Here is a 14,084-nt window from a genome sequence, read left to right on the forward strand (position 1 = left end):
TTTACGCGATGACAATGGTGCATGGCGTGTTGAGGTGTCTACTTTACGTGGTGAGGTAGCCGCTCTACGTGAGATGGTAGCATCGTTGCATAATGAGGTTCATACTCTACGCAACGAGGTAAGTTTAATATTTTTCATAATTAACTTGATGATAAATTTACTCATAATTTCACTTAGATTAACCATTTCACTTAGATTAACCATTTCACTTAGATTGCTTAGTAAATTCATTCGGTTGCTGCCAATACTGCTAAACTATTTATTCTTTAACCCTGTGAAGTTAGTATTTGTTTTTGGTTGTCTTTTGGTTGAAGTAATGCAATCCATTCAAGTTTCAATTTTAGAAGAAGAATAGTTTACTTTCGCAACGCGAAAATGACTATCGCAACGCGAAAATGACTATCGCAACGCGAAAATGACTATCACAACGAAAGAATCGCAATGCGAAATGAAAATCTCTTTGCGATTCTCTCGTTGCGATAGTCAAATTCGCGTTGCGATAGTCAAATTCGCGTTGCGATAGTCATTTTCGCGTTGCGATAATAATTTTCGCGTTGCGATAGTCATTCGTGTTGCGATTTTAAGTTTTAGATTCTATTCTTCTTCTGCAAATTGAAACTTGAATGAATTGCATTACTTCAACCAAAAGACAAAGACAAATACTAACTTCACAGTGTTGAAAATTTAAGTTTCAAGAATAAACTACTACTCTTTATGTTGTCATTGAACCTGCACTAAACATATATGTTGTCCTTTTAAATGTTTATATAAGTGATTACTTTTGGAATGTTATCTGATGCATTTTATGAACAATGATAGAATAATGACTTGGGTGAATACCCTGCAAGTTTGAAATATATTTGTCTTTGTTTTCACAGTTTAATATCATGTCTGTTTATTTACTGATTTATGTATTAATTTATTTTTAGCGGCCCGCTAAGGTGGATGCTCTATGTCGGGTTTTTCTTGCAAGACGGAGTTCACGTATCAGACGGCGTGCACGTGCCATTAAGTCTCCGTTCACCCTAATAGTGCGAAGAATCCGTAAGAAAAAGCCCGACTCACCTGTCATCGTTCAAGAGGCCTCCCCTATCGTTCAAGAGACCCCTATCATCCCTCAAGAGTCCCCTCCCACCGTTCAAGAGGCCACTGTCATCGTTGAAGAGGTCCCTCCCAACATTCTAGAGCCCGATTCACACGACGTAATATATCGAATTATTGAGAAACCCCCTTACGTGTCGGACATGATGGATAACTGTTGGCTTTCGTATAAGTTACCGGCCAGTACCATTCCTACAGATGAAGTGGAGAGGAAACAACTACCGGAAACAATTATGGATAATACCCTTTGGGCTAAGACCGCAGTTGATTTTTATCTACATGAGCGGAGCCAATGGTGTTACGCTGACATATACAAACTCAACGATGATATGCATTTGTTGATTGAACGGTCTTGGTGGGGTGTGTTATTAGGGGTTGAAGACAATGGCTATTTCGATGGGGGGTAAGTCTTATATTTCATCTTATATTTCATTTTGATTAATTTTTTTTTTAAATTTATGTAATTCACTAATATATGTCTTTTTTTGTAAAACAACATATTGATGCATGGGTGTCACGTCTTCTAATAGTAAGGAAATTGAAGAAGAAAAAAATACGCGATATACAATTATGCCGACGTCTTTTCACGTAGTTCACTTGAAGAATCAACGACAGGAATCATATGTGTTGGCTAATGGACAAGCTAAACTTTATCATGCATGATGGGAGGTCGATAAGGTTAGTATTTATTTATTTTTTAAATATTTTAAAGGTGTTCAAAAATAAGTGCGCAATTTGAATTATTACTTATGCTTGTAGGTGTTTATCCCTGTTTTGGAACGTACTCATTGGCTTCTCGTCGAGCTTCAGCTCCCATCCCTGAAGACAATAGTATATGACAGCATGATAAATTACATATCATTGTCTGATTTGAGATATATTATTAAGGGATGGAGCTCTCATTTGGCTAAATTCTTGGATGCGATTAATTATTGGACTTATTCTGGAAACAAGAAGCCAAAGAAGTTCAATGTTACAGTTATCAGAGACGAGACCGCGCCACAATAAATGCCGGAAGCCAGAGGGGATTGTGGTCCTCTCGTATGCATGTGCTTGGAGCGTTTGACGACAGGAAGTACACAGTTTCTACCTCCCACCGATAGAGATAGAGGTGCAGTAGGCTTGTGATTTCGGCATTTTATGGCTAGAGCGATATATTCGAGATGCTGCCTACCTGCATCCGCATTATGAAAGTGTCCATAAATAATTTGTAAGTCAAATGCAAGTGTTGTTAAGTACCTAGAATTCAATAATAATTTGTTGTTTGTTGGTTTTAGATGTGTAGAAAGTGTTATTTGATCAAATGTTTGGTTTCTGCAGGTTAATCCTGAAGTGAGCTGTTTGAAATTGATGTATGGGTGCATAAACAACTGTCTGGGGTACACTTTTTTTGATTGTTTAATTGATTCTTAAAAGTCTGATTTGTTTAATTGATGAGGAAAATAAGAATTATTATCATTTTTTGCTTGTTTAATTGATTTATAAAAATTGATTTGTAAAAGTTGATTTGTTTAATATTGATGTGTAAATAATTCTTATTTGTGCTTGTTTAATTGATTGAAATGTAAAAGTTGATTTGTTGATTTCAATATGCATCATATTGAAGGCAAAAGACCTGTTAGAGGTATACTTTCGCAACGCTAAACTCAAAATCGCAATGCGAAAGACAAAATCGCAATGCGAAAGTCAATTCGCGTTGCGATAGTCTAATACGCTTTGCAATTTTCTCGTTGCGATAGTCAAATACCTGTTGCGATAATAAAATTCGCGTTGCGATTTTCTCGTTGCAATAGTCAAATAGCCGTTGCGATAATCAAATTCGCGTTGCGATAGTCAAATTCGCGTTGCGATAGGCAAATTCGCATTGCGATAGGCAAATTCGCATTGCGATAGTCATATTCGTGTTGCGATAGTCAAATTCGCGTTGCGATTTCTGAGTTGCGATAATCAAATTCGCGTTGCGATAGTCAAATTCGCGTTGCGATATTCAAATGAATGTGTAATAAGTGATAACAACTGAACATATCATAACAATGTTCAAACTCAAGTTACTAATACATGCCTAACTGAAAATGTTAAAAGTTTACACATAAAATACACATAATAGTCAAATTTGCGTTGCGATATTCAAATGAATGTGTAATAAGTGATAACAACTGAACAAATCATAGCAATGTTCAAACTCAAGTTACTAATACATGCCTAACTGAAAATGTTAAAAGTTTACACATAATACAATGTTTGCATTTAAAAATCACCTAAGTTAATAGTCCCAAAAAGTGAAGCCGGTTGTGATTGGGATTTTGATTTTGATTGCGATTTTGATTGCCTTTTTCTTGACACCATATGAGCTTTGGATTTTGATGAGGATCCATATTTTGGTAGAGGAAAAGATGATTGTGATGGCACTGGTGATCCACATGTCAACCTTGTATGACCACTTTCCTTGCACCGACTACATGTCAATCTCTTCTTCTCTTCACCCTTAGACGGTATACGATCGTGAAATTTTGGTCGGCCAGGTAGCCTTTTGTCCATGGCTGGTGGAAAAACTGTTTGTAAGTCATCTGGTATGTCTCACTCAGAAGGATGTGGAATAGGGTAGATAATCTCGGCATAAGTCTGTCGATATACTTCTGTAGTGTAGTAATCCATAGCGTATGCGCTTGAATCATCTTGGTTTAGATGAAGAGAAACGTTTATAACATGCCCACATGGATAACCAGATGTTTGTCATTTCATACAACTACACGTCTTTGCATTTAGATAGACAAGCCCATTTAAGTTATTATCCAGTACTTCAAACAAAGTGTTTGAACATGGTTCAACTCTCCATGATGTTGACTTCACAACACGTTTCGTTTTCTTTTTTTCAGTCCATGGTGTAACACGATGTTCCAATGTTCCTGTAAATTTAAATAAATAATACTTAGTAAAATATATGATAAGTTACGAATTTAAAGAAATAATACTTGAATGGTTTCTTTTCTTGTAGTACCACTGTTGAATAGAGGCTCGAAAAAACTCCATTAACATAGTAATGGGTAATTTCCAGGAATGACGACTTAGAGCGTTGATTGATTCTGCACTATTCGATGTCATGAAACCATATCTTGCTCCAAGTTGATGTACTCTTGACCATCTTTCAAACCCGACATCTTCTAGTGTTTGAGCACACTGAGGCAAAACAAGTCTTAAATAATTTATATGCTTATTAAAATCCACTTCCCGATAAGCTTTTACAGCATTCCAGTATGTCCATTTGTGATTTTTTATACCAGCAGACCTTGATTTTAGGTTTCTATATAAATGAACACCATGAAAAGCATCTGGGAAACACCTTCTAACAACGTTGTCAATTGAGTTTGCCCTATCGGATATGAATGTCAGATTGCTAATATGACCTATGCAATCCCTAAGATGCCCCATAAACCATGTCCATGAATCAGAGGTTTCAGATTTGCCAACCCCGTAAGCTATTGGCAGTATCTCATTGTTAGCATCCATGGCTACTGCTAATAAGTTTACTCCAAGGTATCGACCTTTTAAATATGCTCCGTCAACTATAATAGTTGGGCGCATGCAAGTAATAAACGAATGAATCTACAAAATCATATACACAAGAAATATAATCATTTAAATGTGAAATGCATACAACTAACAAAAATGAGTCAACAAAATTATATTGATTTACTAACCGCAACACCAATGGCGATAAATAGCAACTCAAAGCGTCCATCTCTATCTGTTTTGATATGAGTTACCGACCCAGGATTTTTCAGCTTTAAATTGTGACAAGTTGGGCAAACGATGCTTCTGGCGACCCTCTCAACAATTCCAAGGAATAACATTTGGCTCTCCAAGCTTGAGAATATGAGATACTAATCTTGAACCGAGCATTCATGTCAGTCATAATTTCATGTCCCCAATATACCCTGCCATTCAAAAACATTAACTCAGCCAGAAAACCACCCAACACCTTTTTATTTGCCTGTCTATGGTGAGGAAAAACTTGGGTTCTTGAACATGTATGTTTATCAATAAAAGTCCTAACTTGAAACATTTCCCAATCTTTTATCCTCTTTGCAATCATACGCCACATACAGTTTTTGCCAATCATACACCTTGTTTCGAAACAATGTTTGCTTGATTTGTTAACTTTTAGTTGATATCCATCTTCCACACATTTCGTATACAAAGCTATCTTCAAGTCTTCCTTTGTATCAAAACAATTATCTTTCTTGATACGAATAATTTTTGTGTAACAATCAACTACTATTTTTTTCAACTCTTCTTCCGGTATCTGAAGTAATTCTGGCATATTCCAGTTATACTCCCGTGGCATTTTCTTCGGGGACTTTTCTTCAGGGATTTCTTCTTCTTCTTTTTCTTCTTCAGGGTTATATGAATTACAGAATGAATGTTCAACATGTTCATTCACAGTCGTAACTTCCTCCTCTTTATCATCAACAACATCTTCCTCGGTAACGGCTGTTTCATCATCAAAATTCGGGTATTGATCAATATCAAAATCATTACACGCAAGGTCTGTTTCTTCTTCTGAAACATCATCAAAATCCGAGTATTGACCAAGATCAAAGTCCGGGTATTGACCAAGATCAAATTTCGAATACCGACTAGCACTCACAATTTTTTCTGTTGGCTCATCATCGTCTAACTGGTTAATACGAAAACCGAAATTTGGTGCTGAAAGTTGATTGGGATTTGGATTAGGGAAATGTTGTGGGTTTTGAGATTGTGTTTGGTATTGGAAATGTGGTGAAACAAAATTTGCTTGGTGATGAAATTGTGGTGGAACCATTAAATTTTGAGCACCATAAACTGGGGTTGAAAAACTGGGGTTGATTACTACCCGCTACTGACCCAACTTCACTACTTCTAGGTTCAAAAACATACAATGTAACATCATCTTGCGAAACACTAATGTAAGCAATGAATCGTTCAACATCTTCATTGTCGGTTAACAAATAAACTTTACATTTTCTCTAATAAGATAGACTAAATCCACTTAAGGGCTCTAAATTCAATTTATTTGCAACACGTAACATTAGAGTTTCATAAGTTAACTTTTTTAATGACAGTTTTAGTTGAAGATTAATGGGTAAAGGCATATATTGTAAAACACCATGAACATTCTCCCATGACCCTCCAAAACACAAATATATCCAAACATGATCAACATTAGATGATTTCATTATTATAAATTAATTTACTAAACAAACAAGCTGCGAAACTAAAACATGTTGCCGGATGGGGAAGGATATCGTTGGATATAGGAACGGATGTCGCCGGAGAGAGTGATAGATGGAGATGGAATTAGTTGCGATTTAGGGATTTAGGTTATGAGTTGTTTCTACTGCGTAGTTATATACCCAAAACATTTGTGTTGCGAAACTAAAACCTGTTGCGAATTTGAAATTCAGTGTTGCGATAGTCAGAATCGCGTTGCGACAGTCAGAATCGCGTTGCGACAGTCAGAATCGCGTTGCGATAGTCCGAATCGCGTTGCGATAGTCCGAATCGCATTGCGATTTACATATTCGCATTGCGATTTACATATTCGCATTGCGATTTACATATTCGCATTGTGATTTACATATTCGCATTGCGATAGTCGGAAAATCGCAACGCGAATTTGGAAAATCGGAATGCGATAGTCAGAATCGCGTTGCGAATCTGGAAACTGATTTGCGATACCGGAGATCGCGTTGCGAATTATCGATCGCATTGCGATTTAGTTGGTCATTTTGGTAAATCCAAAAAAAGTTGGTTAAAATTGTATATTATAAGGCATTTTTTGTCAGTGAGGTTTAAAGACAAAACAAAGACAAATACTAAACAAAGACAAATACTAAATTCACAGGGTTTAAAGACTAAACAGTTTAGCAGTATTGGCAGCAATCGAATGAATTTAATAAGCAATCTAAATGAAATGGTTAATCTATTATTGAAATTACCAGTAAACTTATCATCAATTTCAATATGAAAAACCTAATAATAATGCAAAAATTTCAAAATAAAAATAATTAAAAAAATAACCCTCGGTGGTTGATTTGGTTGATTTTCCATTTCTGACCGTGAATGATTGTGAGGGTGGCTCTGAGAGATGGAGATAGACGGATTTTGCCGGAGATGGAGACTGATTTCGTCGGAGATGGGGATGGATGTCGCCTTAGAGAGTGAGAGATAGAGATGGGACTGAGTTGTGATTTAGGGTTTTAGGTTATGAGTTACGATTACGGGATATACTGTGGACGGTTCAGTGTTCCGATATATTAATATTCGTGTTTGGAATTTGAAAAAAAAAATACGGGTTGCGATAATAATGGCGATTTGAAAATCGCATTGCGATAGTCAGCATCGCGTTGCGACAGTATTGCGATAGTCGGAAAATTGTAACGCGAATTTGGAAAATCGCAATACGATACTCAGAATCGCGTTGCGAATCTGGAAACTGATTTGCGATACCGGAGATCGCGTTGCGAATTATCGATCGCATTGCGATTTAGTTGGTCATTTTGGCAAATCCAAATAAAGTTGGTTAAAATCGTATATTATAAGTCATTTTTTAACTGAGGTTATTTTCTCTATAATAAGTTTTACAACATAAGATATAAGTAAAATGTTAACATTATTTCTCAATATTTATTAAAATGATTATTTTCAGTGGTGGATGTAGGCTTTACCTAGGATGAACACTGAAATCTAAATTTTTATTTAGTAGTTCATTTTACAGTGGATGTCTACCTAAACTTTTATTTGTATCAATCCATACGAAAAAATTGTATTATTAATATTCATGTGGACACTCTGCCCTTGGTCATTTTTTATCTTTATTACTCATTCTGTCCCATTAAATGTGTCTATTATTGACTTTTAAAATATCAAAATTTTTAAATTTTGACCATAATTATTTTAAATATTTTAAACAATTAATTTTTATAAAATATATATTTGAAAACTATTTGATTTAATAATTTTAAAATATATTTTTATATATTTTTATCAAAATAAATTTTAAATAATAAAGATTCAAAGTTAAAAAAATTGACCAGAAGGATTCAACAGTAAACAAAATTAATGAGAGAGAGGGTGTATTATTTTAATCACAATATTTTATTTTTAGACAAAAATCTTATATATATGAAAATTATTAGTTAACAAACGGTTAACGTTCTAAAATATGAATTTTTTTTATCTTAAAATGAAACGTTAATAGTCAAAAAGCTTAAAAAATAATAAAACTCAAACTGATTATTCGATCAAATGTTATAAGATTTTTTACTTTAAAATAGGCTCAAATGCCTCATTGCACCCTGAACTATACTATTTATACCGAATTATCCCCTAAAATATATTTTCTAACTTTTTACCCCCTCAATTATAATTTGTTACATCGTTTACCCATATCATTAACACCGTTAAAAAAATCTCATTGACCAATTAAAACACGCCACCTCACACTTTAATATTTATTTTTTATCAGAATAAATAAAAATCTATTAAATAAAATAAAACTTACAGTATATTAAAAATGCCCTTCCCCTCCCCCCACAGCATCAAACAGTGTGCAGATTTGGTCCCCCCCTCTATCAATCTTCAACGCCCTGGAATGGCTCCGGAACGGAGCTCGGCCCGACTGTTCCGTTTGCGATAACTGCGTCAATCAAAATGATTCTAAAGAGGAGATTAACGACGAAGAAACACGCAATGACGATGGCGACGATAAGGAGGAGGAGGAGGAGGAGGAGGATGGTAGTGAAGAAGACGGTGACGGAGACAGTGACCATGATGAAGAAAATCATGATGAAGAAATTAATTTATATAATTTAAAAATAAATAAAATAATAATAATTAAATTTAATTAATAAGTGATAGATTTTGGTGAAAGGGAAAGAGAGCAAGCAATCAAAGGATAAGTGTTCCTCATCGTTATTTTGTTTAGTTTAGTTGTATGAACAAGTTATTGTTTCACGTGACAACCATATGATTATCCTATATTCATGTGTCCATAGCAAAATTAGAATAACTCTAACTATGTTTGAAATACTTTAGAAACTAGGATCTTGTGAATTGTAGAAATGGGTCTTGACTCTTAAGGAGTGGATAAGTAATGGTAAAAGAAAAGAGTGTAGAGAAATATTAAATGCTTTAGATGTAAACCAGTGGATAATGGGTGAAAATGAACTCTATAATTAATTTATATACTTTTAGCATAAAAAGTTCACCTCATCTACCTTAGTACCTTTGCCTTGCGCCTAGGCTTCAGAGTACCTTCGCACCTGGGTGCGCCTAGCGCCTTTTAAAACCAAGGTGTAGTTATATGGTGATATTTTTATTCAACTTTATTTTCTGACGTGGAAAGTTGTCTTATGATAGGATTCATCCTTCTTCATGTATTAGGGGGTCTGGTTTGACTCCCATGGTATTACAATGAGAAGAAAGAATTAAGGGGAAAGATTTTACAAAAGCTAAAGATGTTTGCGTAGAAAGCACACGAAATTAGAAGTCTATTTTAAGATCCGTTTTTATCTTTTTAGGATATAAGTATTTTGTAGATAAGAGTTTAAGAAAAAAAACCCTATTAAGACTTTAGTTTGTAACACCTATCCTATTTGATCAGGTTTTTTTTAATAAGAAAATTAAGAGAAAAACTTTATGTTTTCTCGAAATCTCACAGTTTGACATGAGCATGTTAGCTTAATATTCAATGGTTAAAGAACCCCATCCCAAAACCATCTCTTACTAACAAGTTAATAAATCTCGGTTAATTATGTATTTGTATATGTTTTCTAGCTTAATAGTCATTTTCAAAGTATTAACTTTTCTTTCTTGTTTAGTGCTCTAATTCATGTGCATTTATACATTTTCTTTGATTGGTTCATGTTGAAGTTGAACATTCAACAAATCTCATTATTCATATCACCAAAAAAAGTTTTTTGAATGAAAATAACTTCGAAGTGATACTTAATACATAAAATGCTTACGATGAATACTCTTTGGTGTTTACATTGCATGAACTATTTTTTTTGCTTGACTATACAACTAGAAGAAAATGCATGTCTTTTATTTTTTTAAAAGTGCACCTTAGTTTAATAAGGCGCACGCCTTGTCTATCAAACCCCTATCGTCTTAGTGAGTCTTGCGCCCTTTTTAACGCTGACCAAGTCGTATAGAATATATGCCAGAATCATGGATGCCCCAAACAATCACATCGTCATTACAAGGGGCAATGGGAACAACCAGTACTTGACTAGCATCAATAGTAGTAAAGACCATGCGAATCAAAGCTCATTCCACAAGTTAGTTCTCGACAACATAAATTCTTGACAAATAAATAGGATTAAGAGTAGAATCAATGTAACTCCCTATTAAACAAACAGCCTTAGACCCCCACATGTCATGATGCATCCGAACACGACTCCCGATACCGACCCTCCAGAATAAACCCCAACGTAATGCTTGGAGAGTCCTATGAATGCCTTTCCAAGCAAACAAGCTCTTATCCTTGAGAGAAGCATGCAAGATATATCTACTCAGAAAATACTTCGCTCGAAACACCTTCGCTATAAGACTATCAGACTCTTTGATAAAGCGCCGTAACTGTTTACCCAAGAGCGCCATGTTGAAACTATGAAGATCCCAGAACCCTAGCTCACCAACACGCTTAGGTTTACAGTGTTTTCCACGCAACCAACGACAAACACATTTATCAACATCCCCATACCACTAGTAGTGTTCATAGCACTCGTCGTGTCATTAACTAAGCACTCATGTAACAGATAACACAACATCACATGTTGCGGTAAAACTTGAGCCACAACTTTAAAGAACCCCTCCCGGCCACCATAAGACAGAAGTTGTTTAGTTCAACCATTGATCCTATTATGCACCCTTTCCTTGAGGTAACCAAAGGTATTTGTCTTATTCTTCCCAATATAAAGTGGCATACCTAGATAATGGCCAAGATCCTCTACTTCACCAATACCCAAAATGAATGACAACTGATGCCGACGAGATTGAATCGTGCTAGGACTGAAACAAAGAACATATTTCTCATGATTCACTTTTTGTCTAGAAGACTCATCATAAATATGCAATGCTTCCTTGATCCACTTAGCTTCCTGAACAGAATTTTTAAGGAAAATGATACTGTCATCGGCAAAGAACATATGAGTAACCTTAGGCCATTCTGGCTTGCACTGATACCCCTAATTCTCCTCTGATCTTACAACCTGTGTAACAAAGTAGACAAATCTTGAGTGTAAGAAATGAAAAGAAACGGAAAAAGAGGGTCACCTTGCCTAAATCCTCTATTAGGCTTGAACTCACGGGTCAAACTACCATTCACACGGACAAAAAATGAAACAAATTCTACATATCTCATGATAAGACAAATCCAATCCAATCCGAACAGAAACCCAAAAACAACATAACTTGACGTAGAAAGGACCACTCCACTCTATCATACATCTTTTCCATGTCTAATTTTAACGCATCACCCTTGTTTGGACCATTCTTGGAAGAATTTAGATGGTGAAGCAACTAATGGGCCATTAAGATGTTATCCAAAATTTGTCGACCAGAAAGAAATGCAGCTTGATTCTCACTAATACAAGAATTCATAAGCCCTTTCAACCGGTGAACGAGCACTTTAGAAAAAATCTTGTAGACCACGTTGCATAAACTAATAGGCCGCAAATGCTTCATTTGTTGAGGATCAAACACCTTAGGAATAAGAATAATCACAGTCTTATTCACCATACCCATATCCAATTCACCTCTCAGCAATTGTAAACAAAAGCGCACCACATCCTTACCAACAAGGTCCCAATGTAACGATACAAACTAGCTGGGAGACCGTCAATACATGGAGCTTTCCTAAGATTAATATCTCTGAAAGCTGCAATAATTTCATCAGAAGTAAAATCCGAAAATAAAGTACTATTCATATAAGGAGTTATAACAGGAGTAATAACATCAATGACAGAATCAGCAATCACCGGATTAGAAGATGTAAATAAATTCACGAGCAATAAAAAGTGTTTCGGTCTCCAATAGACAACCATGCTACTCTCGATCTCTGAAGCCAATATACTTCTTCCTTATCAAGCAGAATTTTAAGCTCGATTTTATTCTGAATGAATTCTTGCTTTTCCACTACAAACAAACGTTGCTGCAAAGAGTTATTAATGCTGTCACGAAGAACCTTAATCTGGTTTTGAGAGAAGTTCCAACAACCACGCTGCCAACTGTCAAGAGCCTCTCACTGCTCGTATTTTACGAATTGTGTTCGGAAGGAGCATTCCACGCAGCACTCGCCTTGGATTTTTAAGCAGCATCACTTGCCCAACAAAGTTCAAAACGAAAGTAATCAGAACTAGAAGATTCGTTTTGATTCCTCGACCAAATAGTATCCATTACCATATAACAATGATCCAATGCCTAAGCAAATTCCATACTCACCCTACAATCTGGAAAAGAATGAAGCCAACTTTGGTTGGCAACAAAGAGATCTAAACGCTCTCGAATAGCATGATCTTTGAGATCTACCATAATGCCAAGTGAACCAGCCTTTAGCTGGTTTACAATTGAACAAACCATTCTCCTCAAGCATCTCTCGAAACTCAGTCATTTGAACCCTCTAATTTAACCTTTGGTTGAAGGCATATGCTGCAAAAGAAGAAAGCTAATGGAGGAGGCCCATGGCATGGTTATTGGTCAAAATGACATTTTTTTAAGGATGGTCAAAATGACATATGCACTTCTTACCAGAGGAATAAAAAGGCATATTGCTTTTCTATTTACCTTTCCTCTCGTTTTTTTTTTGGGATGAACTGGTTATTTTCAATTAACTGGTTTATTCATAGGGTTATGTAGCATTCTTTTCTCTACTGACTGTTATTCCAGGTATGAGACTAGCTTTCCCACATGCAAAGATAATTCATACAGCCTAATCTATTTGTTTTCCATTTATTTCTCAGTTCTTGTTAGAAAGTGGGTCAAATAGCTCTATACTCTGCTCTTAGAGTTGACTTCAATACACTTCTAACAAATGTTTTAGGATACAACATAGGGAACCAAATGAAAAGAGAAAAGAAAGTTATTGTAGCATTTATTCTCCATTTATATCTCAGGACTTGCTAGAAAATGGATCAATCAACTCTAATAAATGACATATGGTACAAAAGGAGAAAGCTAATGGAAGAGGCCCATGGCATGGTTATTGCTCAAAATGACATACGTACTTCTTACTAGAGGAAGAAAAAGGCATATTGCTTTTCTATTAGCCTTTCCTCTCGTTTATTTTGAGCTGGTTATTGTCGATTAGCTGGTTTAATCCTTTATTTTCATAGGGTTATGTAGCATTCCTTTCTCTACTGACTGTTATTCCAGGTATGAGACTAGCTTTCCCACATGCAAAGATAATTCATACAGCCTAATTTATTTGTTTTCCATTTATTTCTCAGTACTTGTTAGAAAGTGGATCAATCAGTTCTGTGCTCTGCTCTTATAGTTGACTTCAATACAGATTCTTCTCATAAAATATTTTAGGATATAATATAGGGAACTGAATGGAGAGGAAAATAAAAACTTGGGGCATTCGAAGAACTGCAAATTGGCCTATTTTATTTGCAAGTGGCATGTGTACTATGTAGGGATACAGTAATATATTAGGTCGGTTTTGGACAAATTTTAGCATGTTTTTTACTTTGATCACCATTATTTTGACTGCTACATTTCGGTAAGTATGGAGAATATTTGTGTGTATGAAAATCAGTTTTCGAGTAAATTAATTTTGATGTTTTAATTCACTAGTTATTATCACTATTCACTTGTTATCTTTTAGAAATATATTATCTATTAAATTAATAAGTCATTACAGTTATAAAAAAGTTATTTCGATATGGATTTGAGTAACTTTATTTGTTTGTATATATATATATTGGTACAAATAAAGT

Source organism: Hibiscus syriacus, unplaced genomic scaffold, assembly GCF_006381635.1.
Source record: "Hibiscus syriacus cultivar Baekdansim isolate YM2019G1 unplaced genomic scaffold, ASM638163v2 tig00011761_pilon, whole genome shotgun sequence".
NCBI classification, from domain to species: Eukaryota; Viridiplantae; Streptophyta; class Magnoliopsida; order Malvales; family Malvaceae; genus Hibiscus; species Hibiscus syriacus.